General features: G+C 36.5%; 1 protein-coding gene across 4 annotated transcripts in view; it reads right to left on the reverse strand.

Annotated features, from left to right (window-relative positions):
• The window catches only part of NKAIN2 (sodium/potassium transporting ATPase interacting 2), a 972,957-nt gene that overhangs the window by 133,514 nt on the left and 826,638 nt on the right, over positions 1-12,805 (reverse strand). The gene's annotated exons all lie outside the window — the stretch shown is intronic.

Below are 12,805 nucleotides of genomic sequence, written 5' to 3' on the forward strand. Positions count from 1 at the left end.
TACTATGTGAATACTAGAATCAATACAAGGATTTGGAAAGAATATAGGGCTATAGGATAGGATTGACTCAGTCTCAACCACTAACTAATTGACAGGCCAGAAAAATGAAGGTTTTAATAGATATGTAACAAGGAAATATGTACTATTGGGGTTCTTTTCTACACAGAAATACCTCACTTGCTCTTACATTGCTTTTTAAATTTTTTAAATTATTTTTAAATGATTTTATTTATTTGATGGGGAGGGGAGGGAGAGAGCACAAGCAGGAGGAGGGGGAGACGGAGAAGCAGGGAGCCCAATGTGGGGCTCCATCCCAGCACCCTGGGATCATGACCCAAACCGGAGGTAGACACTTAACTGACTGAGCCACCCAGGCGCCCTACATTGTTTTTTTTTAAAAAGTAAACTCTATGCCAGGTACTTGGGTAGGTCAGTTGGTTAAGCGTCCAATTCTTGGGTTTCAGGTCAGGTCATGATCTCAGGATTGTGGGATGGAGTCCCACATAAGGCTCCATGCTCAGGGGGCATCTGCATCTCCTTTCCCTCTCCCTCTACCCACCTCACCGCCCCCCGCCCCGCTCCCTGCTTGTGCATTTTCTCTCTCTCTCTCTCTGACATAAATAAATAAATACATACATACATAAATACATAAATCTATCTATCTATCTTCTTCTTCTTTTTTTTTTTAAAGCAAACTCTACCCCCAACATGGGGCTCAAACTCACAATCCCATGATCAAGAGTTGCATGTTCTACTGAATGAGCTAGCCAGTCTCCCTTCTTCAATTGCTTCTTCTTCTTTTTCTTTTAATTTTATTTTATTATGTTATGTTAATCACCATACATTATATCATTAGTTTTTGATGTAGTGTTCCATGATTCATTGTTTGCATATAACACCCAGTGCTCCATTCTTCAATTGTTTCTTAACCAAGGTCCCTAAACAGAATATGGTCACAAGTCAGGAAATGTGCAAAAAACAGCCCAAGTTTCTAAAACATTTCACCAATCCTATGCATTTTATTCAGGGGGGAGGCCTTCTGTCTATGACCCAAAGATGAATTATTGTTATTTTAAAAATAATTATAATAATCTCAGTTTTCCTGTCCACAGAAGACTAAAAATAGGAAACATATGGAAGCGAAGAAGAGGAAAAAGATAATTTTGGTTAAATAAGAGGCAGACATAACTCAAATGACAAAAAGTGACTTATGGCCAACTCATTGTAAAAAAAAAAACAAAAAACAAAGACAGACAAAAATATAGCTAGTATATGTAAGGACACAAAAATTTCTAACTCTCTGTAGCTTTGTGATTAACAAAAACATTCCAACATATTTTCAACAGGGCTTGAATGTGCTGTCATATTTCCATTAAATAACTGGTATCTTTATCAAAGGTCTATTATGTAGTATGCTAGTTGCTTAATAGATGTTACTTTTAATTTTTAAAAATAATCTTTTAAAAATATTTTAAATAATATTTGTAATAGTATCTGAAAATATTCTAAGGTAAATATTATAATGTTCATTTTGCAGATGGAGAAACTGTGAACTGTATAGTTATTTGCTGAAGTGGCAGGAACCAAGTGCAGAGTTGGATCTAATATTCTATGAAAATGGAATTTTCATTTCTTTATCCTATATCTGGTTTGCAAGCAATCTTTTAAAAATATAGTATTATACCCATTTTTCTCTGTTTAATAAATCATGAAACTATATGACATATTTTAGAACACTTCCTACCAAAATAATTTCATTCATTTATAAGAGGGTTCTAGTCAATATCGTGAACAGAACATATATAGGAATTTCCTCAGCTAAACTACAATTAAAATGAAAGTCAGATCTAAGTTTAAAAGGAAAGAAAAGAAAGCTTCAAGTCTAATGAACAAGATGGGATTTTAAAACCAAGACGATGAATGGAGCTAAAATTGTAATCTTTGAAGGCACAGAGATTAAATATGTACCCCAGGAAGAAGACTTTTATTATGCTAGAGGAACTCGGATCAGAAGACTCAGGTACAATGAATAGATGAAGTGTGCTTTCTCCCAAAAAGAGAGAGGAGATAGGAAGTGGCATTTTGACCATGAACGAAGCAATCCTGAACCATAGGTGGATGGAGTCAGTCACCACAAAAATTGAAGCCCTATGCTTCAGCTACGCATGACAGTGGGGTCTAGGAACTACATGCATGGCTTTAGGACATTAGGCTTGGTAAATGCAAAATTGCCTTCCCAACTTAGGGCAATGGTAGAGCCTTACTCAAGACAACTACTGATAAAAAGATGCTTATACCAAGTAATTACAAAGTGTATAAATTAATCCCCAGCTGCAGAATAGATAGCAAACAACAAAGATCTCCAGTCCAGGGACTACAGGTATGAGAACAAATAAATTATGCTTTAAAATCAATATGCTTAATGTAAAAAGAGATAAAAGAATAAAAATCAAAAGAAAAAGAAAAATATTTAAGAAACAGAGCAGATTTTTAAAAGAATTAAAAAGAAATTATAAAATGAAAAATAATATTTGTTAAAGTTGAAAAAGCCCATCACAGGGAGGAAAGAAAAATGAAAAATATAAAAGTTAAGAACAAGAAACTCCAACACACAATTGAATTTCCAGGAGGTAAAACAATATTTGAAAATAAAAGGGTGGAGGGCACCTGGATGGCTCAGTCGTTAAGCGTCTGCCTTCGGCTCAGGTCATGATCCCAGAGTCCTGGAATTGAGCCCCGCATCGGGCTCCCTGCTCAGCGGGAAGCCTGCTTCTCCCTCTCCCACTCTCCCTGCTTGTGTTCCCTCTCTCATTGTGTCTCTCTCTGTGAAATAAATAAAATCTTAAAAATAAAAAAAAAAGAAAAGAAAAGGGTGGAGCATTTTCCTGAATCAAAGAGGAACATGAAAAGGCAAGCTCAGAGTGTCAAGCAGGAAATAATTTTGTAAAATCCCCATCTAATTATGTTCTTCAGTGATATTTCAGAATATCAAAGAAGAGGACAAGATTTTTAAAGCTTCTAAAGGAAATAGACTACCTAAAACTCATGATAAGCAGACTCAGAGCCAGTTTCGCCTTAGGAACAACTAAGGCCAGAAGAAAATAGAATAGTTTCAAAGTGTTTGGGAAGAATAGCTTCAACTGAGAATTCAACACCAAACAAATTATCATTAAGAGGTGAGGATAAAATAAATACTAGTTTTGATATATGAAGACTGAACATTTCCTTACCCACAGAAACTTGTTAAAGAGAGAAAATGATATAGAAGAACAAGAAAATTTATTACGGAAGGATATTCTGAGAAACAACAGAAGATGAAGCATCCTTTGAAACACGGGGGGAACCATCAAGAATTAAAAATAATAAAAAGTAATATAGTGGGGGTGCCTGGGTGGCTCAGTCATTAAGCATGTACCTTTGGCTCGGGTCATGGTCCCGGGGTCCTGGGATGGAGCCCCACATCCGGCTCCCTGCTCTGCGGGAAGCCTGCTTCTCCCTCTCCCACTCCCCCTGCTTGTGTTCCCTCTCTCGCTATGTCTCTGTCAAATAAATAAATAAAATCTTTTTTAAAAAAGTAATATAGTGAATTAGGAGAGTTATAAAAATAAAGGTAAACATACAATAATAAATCATGGAATGTAGAAAGTTAGGGTGTTTGTGGGAGCTTAGAGCATTTTAGTGCCTTATTTAGGACGATGCTAACCACATTGATTATATACAGCTTTGTTAAAGATGCAGGGTAAGATGTTGTGCTAAGCACTAATAAAAGCAAAATAGAAAATACAACTTTTTAAGAAGTACAGAACAGCCCTTTTACGAAGATGGCACAGAAGGCTAAGAAGGAAGCCCCTGCCCCTCCCAAAGCCGAAGCCAAAGCAAAGGCTTTGAAGGCCAAGAAAGCAGTGCTGAAAGGCGTCCACAGTCACAAAAAAAAGAAGATCCGCAGGTTACCTACATTCTGATGACCGAAGACACTGCGTCTGTGAAGGCAGCCCAAATATCCTCGAAAGAGTGTCCCCAGGAAAAACAAGCTTGATCACTATGCCATCATCAAGTTCCCCTGACTACTGAGTCAGCCATGAAGAAAATAGAAGACAACAACACACTTGTGTTCCTTGTGGATGTCAAGGCCAATAAGCACCAGATCAAACAGGCTGCGAAGAAGCTCTATGACACTGACGTGGCCAAGGTCAACACCTTGATCAGGCCTGATGGAGAGAAGAAGGCATATGTTCGACTTGCTCCTGACTATGATGCTTTGGATGTTGCCAACAAAATTGGAATCATCTAAACTGAGTCCAGCTGGCTAAATCTAAATATAAATTCTTTCACCAAACCAAAAAAAAAAAAAAAAAAAAAAGTACAGAATAAAGGAAGAATTTAAAATTCAAAAATCCAAAATAAGGCAGTGAAAAACAGTTTAAAAAATATGGTAAATAAAAAACACGAAAGGAAATTATAAGTAGGGTAAATATTTCAGTAATTCCTCAGAGGTGTTTTTAATCCTGCTGTACACTGTTTACATAATGGCAATGGTACTGAAAAAAAATAATAAAATGAGATTTGTAAGGAAGTACTAAGAAAAAGCTGATGTAGCAGTACTAATTCTAGACCCAAAGGAATTAAATATGAAAGCGTTACTAGAGGTAGGGAACCATTATATAATGATAAAAGGAAAATCCACAAAGAAATTATCATTATGTTAGATGTCCAGAATTTTTAAACAAACCAAAAAACATATAAAGCAAACATTGAACTGTAAAAACAAAACAAAACAAAAAAAACCCCAACCCATTCATAAACATAGCAGGAGTTTTTAAGAAATTTGAACACCTGAGGGTGCCTGGGTGGCTCAGTTGGTTAAGCGACGGCCTTCGGCTCAGGTCATGATCCTGGAGTCCTGGGATCGAGCCCCACATCGGGCTCCCTGCTCAGCAGGGAGTCTGCTTCTCCCTCTGACCCTCCTCCCTCTCATGCTCTCTGTCTCTCATTCTCTCTCTCGCAAATAAATAAATAAAATCTTAAAAAAAAAAAAAAAAAAGAAATTTGAACACCTGATATATTAAGTAAACTAAAAAAAAAAAAAAAGAATGTAAAAGGCTTCAGTACTATAATAATCAAACTTATGTGACAGTCATGGTATAGAAGGCTGTATCCAGTATAAAATGAATCCACATTATTTTAAAAAACAAACAAAACACATGGTACATTTACAAGAATGGCCATATAATAGTGCACCAGGTAGGCTGAACAAAAGCACTAAAGGAAAAAGTTTCTGATCAAAATGAAATAAATTTTGAAACAAAAGAAAAACTCCCTTTATCTGTGAAATCCAAAGCACAAAACTTCAAAGAATGAACAAATTAAGGGATAGTTCTAATATAAATTACAAATTGTTTAGAACTGAATGACAAAACATTGTTATATAACAAGTAAAGCAGCTGCAATTATCCTTAAATTTTTTTAAATTAGAAAACAATGAAGATAATAGGGCACAGTAACAACTCCAGGAGCTGGGAAAATAATGGCAGAAAAAAATCCAATAAAAGTTAAAGTAAATAAGAAAGATAAAAGCAGATTTTCTGAAGTTTTAAAAAAGCAGACATAGGAAAACAAAAGATGATTCTTTAGAAAAAATAACAAACCTCTGGAAATATTAATAAAGAAATATAAATTGAAGGCAAAAATATACAATGTTAGTAAAAAAAGAAGACATTATTTAAGAAATGTATATTTAAAAAATAAGATAGTATAAAATATTTTGCCAAGAATTTAAATAATTTAAGTAATTAAATAATTAATAAACTTTGAATATACAGGAAATTTTTGTGCTATATGAGCACTTGCAGGTATTGAGAAAGAAGAATATAATTCAATATTTTTGAGACTCTAGGATGGCCGTAATGTCAAGAGTAGTGACAGACTGTACAATTATAGAACATCATGGACAATTTAATTTATTAAACAAATATTTAACAAAATATTTTCATATTTAACTATTTATTGATAACAAAACAACAACATGAAAATGTATGATTTATGCAAGGAGTGCAAGGATAGTTCAATTTAGGATTTTTATCACAATTAACCACATTAAAGATCCAAGGAGAAGTTTTATATAATCATCAAGATAAAAAGGAAAAGTCCAGTAAATTTCACAGATGCTCTTAAAAAAGGAGGAAGAGAAGAGAACTTAACTTGATAAAGAATATGATACCGCCCAAAAAAGCAAAAAAAACCTACTAGACATCTTCCTTAATACAAAATTTTAGAGCTTGTATAATATAGGTCACAACAAGACAAACATACCAGAATCCTGCTATTAGATCTATAATTCATTATTCTGATGGCAAATTTGAGAAGACTATCCAAAGATGTAAGATTAAGGGAAAAAAGAAGAAGGAACCATATTATCATCATTTGCACATGATATGTCCACCTACATTGAAAATCCAGGAAAATCTGCGCGCGTATTTTTAGAACATAACAGAGTTCTTCAAAGTTGCTGGACACAAACTCAAAATTACTCCTAAATCCCAAAATTTACAACTAGAAAAAGTAATAGAATTGTTAAAAAATCAAATTTGTAGTTCTAATAACATCCCAGGTACCTAGAGATTTTTTTAGTTACAATGAGATATGCTAGTCTTTTATGGAGATAATTATTAAATTTTTTTGAGTTATATAAGAGAAGACTTGAAAATTACAGAGATATAATATTCATAGTTGGAAATAATAATATAATGACACAATTTCTTTTCTACTCACTGTTGTAAGATGTTATTTATTCCATAATTAATCTGTAAAGTTAATGCAACTTCCACAGTGTTTTTCATAGAACTTGATAGACTAATTTAAAATCTACATGGAGGAATAAAAGCATATGAAAAGCCAAGTGATTCTGAAGCAGAAGCAAGGAGTGAGGCCGTCTAATGGATATCAAAACATATTACAAAGCTATACAGGGATACTCATTTTATTGTGCTTTGTTTGACTATAATTCTTAACACTGCGTTTTTTACAGATTGAAGGTTTGTGGCAACCCTACGTCAGTCAAGTTTATGTGTCTCATTTTCCAATAGCTTTTGCTCACTCTGTGTCTGTGTCACATTTTGGTAATTCTCACAATGTTTCAAAATTTTTCATTATTATTATATTTCTTAAGGTGATCTATAGTCAGTGATCTTCAAAATTACTATTGTAATTGCTTTAGGGCAGCACGAATCACACCCATAAAAGATGATGAACTTAACTGATAAATGTGTTTGTTCTGTTCACTCCACCAATCAGCCATTCCCCAACTCTCTCCCTCTCCTTGGACCTCCCTAGTCCCTGAGCCACAACAATATTCTTTTTTTTTTTTAAAGATTTTATTTATTTATTTGACAGAGAGAGACATAGCGAAAGAGGGAACACAAGCAGGGGGAGTAGGAGAGGGAGAAGCAGGCGTCCCCACGGTGCAGGGAGCCCAATGTGGGGCTCGATCCCAGGGCCCTGGGATCACGACCTGAGCCGAAGGCAGACGCTTAACGACTAAGCCACCCAGGCGCCCCGAGCCACAACAATATTCTAATTAGGCCAATTAATAACCCTACAATGGCCTCTAAGTGTTCAAGTGAAAGGAAGAGTCACACAACTCTCACTTTAAATCAAAAACTAGAAATGATTAAGCTTAGTAAGGAAGGCATGTCAAAAGCTAAGATAGGCTACGAGCTAGGCCTGTTGCAGGAAACAGCCAAGTTGTGAATGCAAAGGGAAAGTTTTTTTTTTTTAGTGGAAGTATAGTTGACATACAATGTTACATTAGTTTCAGATGTACAACATAGTGATTTGACAAGTTTATACATTATGCTGTGCTCACCACAAGTGTAGCTGCCATGTGTCACCATGCAACACTATTACAGTATCATTGACTATCTTCCCTGTGCTGCATCTTTCATCCCTGCGCCTTATTCATTCCATAACTGGAAGCTTGTACCTCCCACTCCCCTTCACCCATTTTGCCCGTTCCCCACCCCTTCCCCTCTGGCAAAAAGAAAGTTTTTTTGTTTTTGTTTTTGTTTTTTTTTTAGAGAAGGGGAGGTGAGAGGGGCAGAGGGAGAGAGAATCTTAAGTAGGTGCTACCCCCAGTGTGGCGCCCAACATGGGGCTTGATCTCACAACCCTGAGATCATGACCTGAGCCAAAATTAAGAGTTCGAGGCTTAACCAAATGAGTCACCCAGGCGCCTCAAAAGGAAAGTTCTTCAGGGAAATTAAAAGTGCTATGCCAGTGAACACCCAAATGATAAGAACACAAAATAGCCTTACTGCTGATATAGAGAAAATTTTAGAGGTCTAGACAGATCAAACCAGGAACAATATTCCCTTAAACCAAAGCCTAATCCAGAGCAAAGCCCTACCTCTCTTCAATTCTCTGAAGGCTGAGAGAGGTGAGGAAACTGCAGAAGAAATGTCTGAAGCTCTCAGAGGCTGGTTCATGACATTTGAGGAAAAAAAAAACTGTCTTCATAACATCAAAGGGCTGCTGTAGAAGGTGCAGCAGGTTCTCCAGAAGATCTGGCGAAGATCAGTCATGAAGGCGGCTACACTGCACAACAGATTTTCAGTGTAGATGAAATAAATAAAATAAACCTAAGCATAGAGGTAAATGTGGTTTATCACAGAAATAGGATTACAATCAGTGGGGTCGTAAAGATTGTTCACTAAGTGGCATTAGGACAACTGTCTATTTTTGGGAAAGAAAGTCAGTTAGGTATTTTCCAGATATCACACTCATAAGGAAAAGTAAATCTGAGATAAATTAAAGATGTAAATGTGAAAAGCAAATGTTTACACCATTTGTTTCATAACAAATATAGGAGTATATTTTTGAGATATCTGATTTGGTAAAATATTCCTTATGTAAAGTTTATAAAGCACATGCCTTCATGGAATATATTTGATAAATTTGACCATATCAAGATGAAATATTTTGCATGATGGAAGACGGTATAACAAGGCTAAAAAAGGAAGCACTGGAAGAATAACCTCAAAAAGATAACTTTCTATAACATATTTTTTATAAAATAACAAAAAAAAAACCCATTTAAAAACATAAACAAGCCAACTGAAAAGTGGACAAAGGGTAGGACTAGGGACTTCACAGAAGCCTGAATTTCTGCAGAGCATATGAGAAGATCCTTCTCTTTCAGCATAATCAAGGAAATACAGATTGAATCAAGGTAACAGTGTACACCCATAGATTGCCAAGAAGTCTAAAAGTCTAACTTTTCTGAGCTTTTAAGTTCCTTGAGAGGAGGAGAGCTACATTAGCATTTCTCTGGGTTATGATCATTGCCTAATTGACCTGGCAGCATTTAGAGCCATTAGCCAGCTGCACAACAGGGTGGGTGGTAACAGGAAAGGATGAATGGACGAAGAAGATTGCAGTGGTGATGCAGGGATGTGCCAGGAACTTGGACAAGAAAGATGCCAGTGCTGGCCTACTGTTTATGCAAATCTCCAACTGGGGCCTGATAGCAAGCTAGCATCAGATGCGTAAAGATTTCTTGCCTTCCAAAGGGACCTGAAGAATGACCAATGTTTTTATTTATTTATTTATTTTAAAGAGTTATTTATTTATGAGAGAGAGGGAGAGAATGAGCAGGAGGAGGGGCAGGGAGAGGGAGATAGAGAATCTCAAGCAGACTCTCCCATGAGATCATGACCTGAGCTGAAACCAAGAGTCAGATGCTTAACCGACTGAGCCAGATACCCCAAGAATGACCAATGTTTTTAGTAAAGGTATTCAAATCTTGCTCAGCTCTTCCCAAGATCCTTATACAATAAGTGATTAATACAGAGAACTTAGTTGGAGATCCCTTTATTTAATCTCCTTTGACATGTGTTCCTTAGCTATTTAAAGACTTGTTCCTTGGTTACAAAATTAAGCAAAATAAAAGTGAAATGGGATTTCATCATGGCTGGCATTTGTAATCAAATTGCTTCCTTGGCCTGCAAACTGACCCTGAACTGAGGATATAAAGGTCAGTACAGGCTTCCCTTTCGCTGCATTGAGGATTTGATCTTCCATCTGAATCCACCCAGATTAAACAGTGCATTCACTGGATACAGAAGCAAATCCCTCAGCCAAGTGGAGATTCCCAACTTCAGCCTGAGATGCAAAAGTTATGTGGGTAAAAACTAATCATTGAATGTGTCAAACTCTTCAGCCAGCCTCTGTTCTTGGTGTTATGAAATGCTCATCTATTTCCAATTAAATAATCAAAGTACTGTCTAACTCAGAGAGGAGACACCTTTCCAAGATTGGCAGACTAAAAGCCAGTTAGTTGGACAGCACCTGCAGAGTTGTGTTTGTTTTTGGACAAAGCTGTCATTTCTAAATTGCTGACTATACAGAGATAAGACTCCACAGTCATGAAGGTCAAAACCCACATCCTCTAAGCCATAATTGATAAAATAAAGGGATTTAGCCTAGAGAAGAGAGTCTTGGTAGAAAGGTAAAGAGGGAGGGCTATAATAACACCAATAGCAGCTACATTTACTGGAGGCTCTCTATTAGCTAAGATCTATTTAATGCCCTTTACATGTGTTAAGTAATTGAAACTTCACAACAATCTCATAAAGTAAGTCCCATTATTATCCTCATTTTAATAAATGAAGTATTTCATGACAAGGTATTTGGGACGTATCTGGTACCATAAGATTTCAATCAAAGATGGTAATGATGATGGTGAACATTATTGTTGTTGAGTAATGCTTCCAGTTAGAAGAAAATAGGTAGTCAGCCACTGGGAATGATTTAAAGAATGTTTTGAAAACATTCTCCCATGCCAGGAACAACATCCTTAATTCCTGCCATGGTAGCTCAATTCTACTATCAAAATTCATTCTTCTGAGTGCTAAAGAATTTTCTAATTCTAGAATCCTGTATTGATTTGCATGTTGTTTGCCCCCATCAGGGGTAGTAAAGCTCTCTACTGGCTAGCATATGGTTTCAAATGTGATAGCTGACTGAGAGTATTCTGTATGTTAAAACGAGCGTTTCTTACATACTAATCTGTTCTAAGCAGGCTACTGTGTTTAAGTGATATAAAAATGTTCTTTCCACCCTCTCATTCAAAAGGAGAACAGGAAGCAGAATGAGCGTCTGGGTTCAGGAGAGGGAAGGGGTCAGTGGAATCCATTGAATTAGGGACAGGTGGGGCTAGGTAGGGAGAAATAGGGGGCTATGTGATCAGGCTCACAGAAATCCCAAAAAACATGGAAGTGTGGGAAAACCCGGGATAAGGGGACAACTCAGACCATCCTGCCCTAGGTTGCAGGGTGGGTGTCTCTTTATGATAATCACCTGTGACCAACAAGGAATAACTAACCAGAACGTAAAAAGGAAGTAAGCCATTGAAGGTGTTATGACTAGTCCTTGCTCAATGGTGATATCAATAGAAATGTTAAAAGGATTTAAGTTCCCTGGTTAGTTTACTATAAAAGACCAACCCTAAAGGCCCTCACTGGCAACCCTGTCTGGAACCCTCTCGCTCTTGGGAGCTTTTTCTGTATTTTCACTTAATAAACTTCTATCACTTTACTCACTCTCCTTTGCCCACGAGATTCATTCTTCGACTTCATGAGACAAGAACCTAGCTCTCCTGCATCACCACTAAGGAGGGGGGAAAGAGACCTGAAGGAAAGAATGTAAAGTTTCTAAAAACAATTTGAGTTCATCTTCCAATTTTTCCTATAGTCAACATGATTTTACACTCTCTGGTTTCATAAACAGAGGCCATACAATTTTTCAAAGGATGTTTTTTCTATATGAAAGATAAAAGAAGTTGTTGACTAAGGAAATGACACTTGGAATTTCAAAATAAGAACTGAGGGAATGTGTCTTGTAGCACAAGAGGCCAGTCCGTAGTCCCAACCCTACAGCCACTCAGCTGTACAGCTCAGTGTTCTGACCGACAAAACAAAGAAATAACATTCAATGACCTCTATTATCTGTTCCAAATTTTTGATGCTTTAAAATGATGTTTAGAATGAGATTACCTGGAATTGTTTGTCTTATATTGTTATCTATTTTGGCTTACTTTCCGTTTTTTTTTTAAAGTATGAAATGACAGCTTCTTTTATTTTTTTAAACATTTATTTCATAAAGAGAGAGTGCGTGCATGCACAAGTAGGGGGAGGGGCAGAGGGAGAGAATCCCAAGCCGACTCCCTGTGGAGCAGAGAGCCCTACACTGCTAGATCTCAGGAGCCATGAGATCACGACCTGAGCTGAAACCGAGAGTTGGACACTTAACCAGCTGAGGCGCCCCAACAGTTTATTTTACATATACCTATTTGTTAGTTTCCTTTCTTTCTCATTTTATTTTATTAATATTTTCTAAGCAAAGTTAGATGACATATCTTATTGCACTTCTGAGGGAGAAGACAGTCAATTTAAAGTTTGTTTATAGTTCTGTCTTAGCAAAAGTATTAATCGAAGAACTCTAGCAGTTTGTTTTATTAAAACTCCATTTCGTCCTGTGGGAGTGTTAAGTAAAAACAAGAAAAAGAAATACTCTAAATTCTGGCCTGTCCTGTAATACCCTTGCCTACTTGCATGGATGATTTTTTGTATGCATGTGTTGAGTATTTGAATTTACAAACGTATTTCAATTTGTGTGATCTTTCAAGGAAAGTCACCTTATAGCCAAATACTACTAAGAAGTAAAATCCCAAGAATCTGGTTCCTGCTTGTTGGCACTCTGACATTTATGCCTGTATACTCTAGAGTGGACTCTAAATCATGATGCGAATAAT

Source organism: Phoca vitulina, unplaced genomic scaffold (assembly GCF_004348235.1).
Source record: "Phoca vitulina isolate PV1807 unplaced genomic scaffold, GSC_HSeal_1.0 scaffold9, whole genome shotgun sequence".
NCBI classification, from domain to species: Eukaryota; Metazoa; Chordata; class Mammalia; order Carnivora; family Phocidae; genus Phoca; species Phoca vitulina.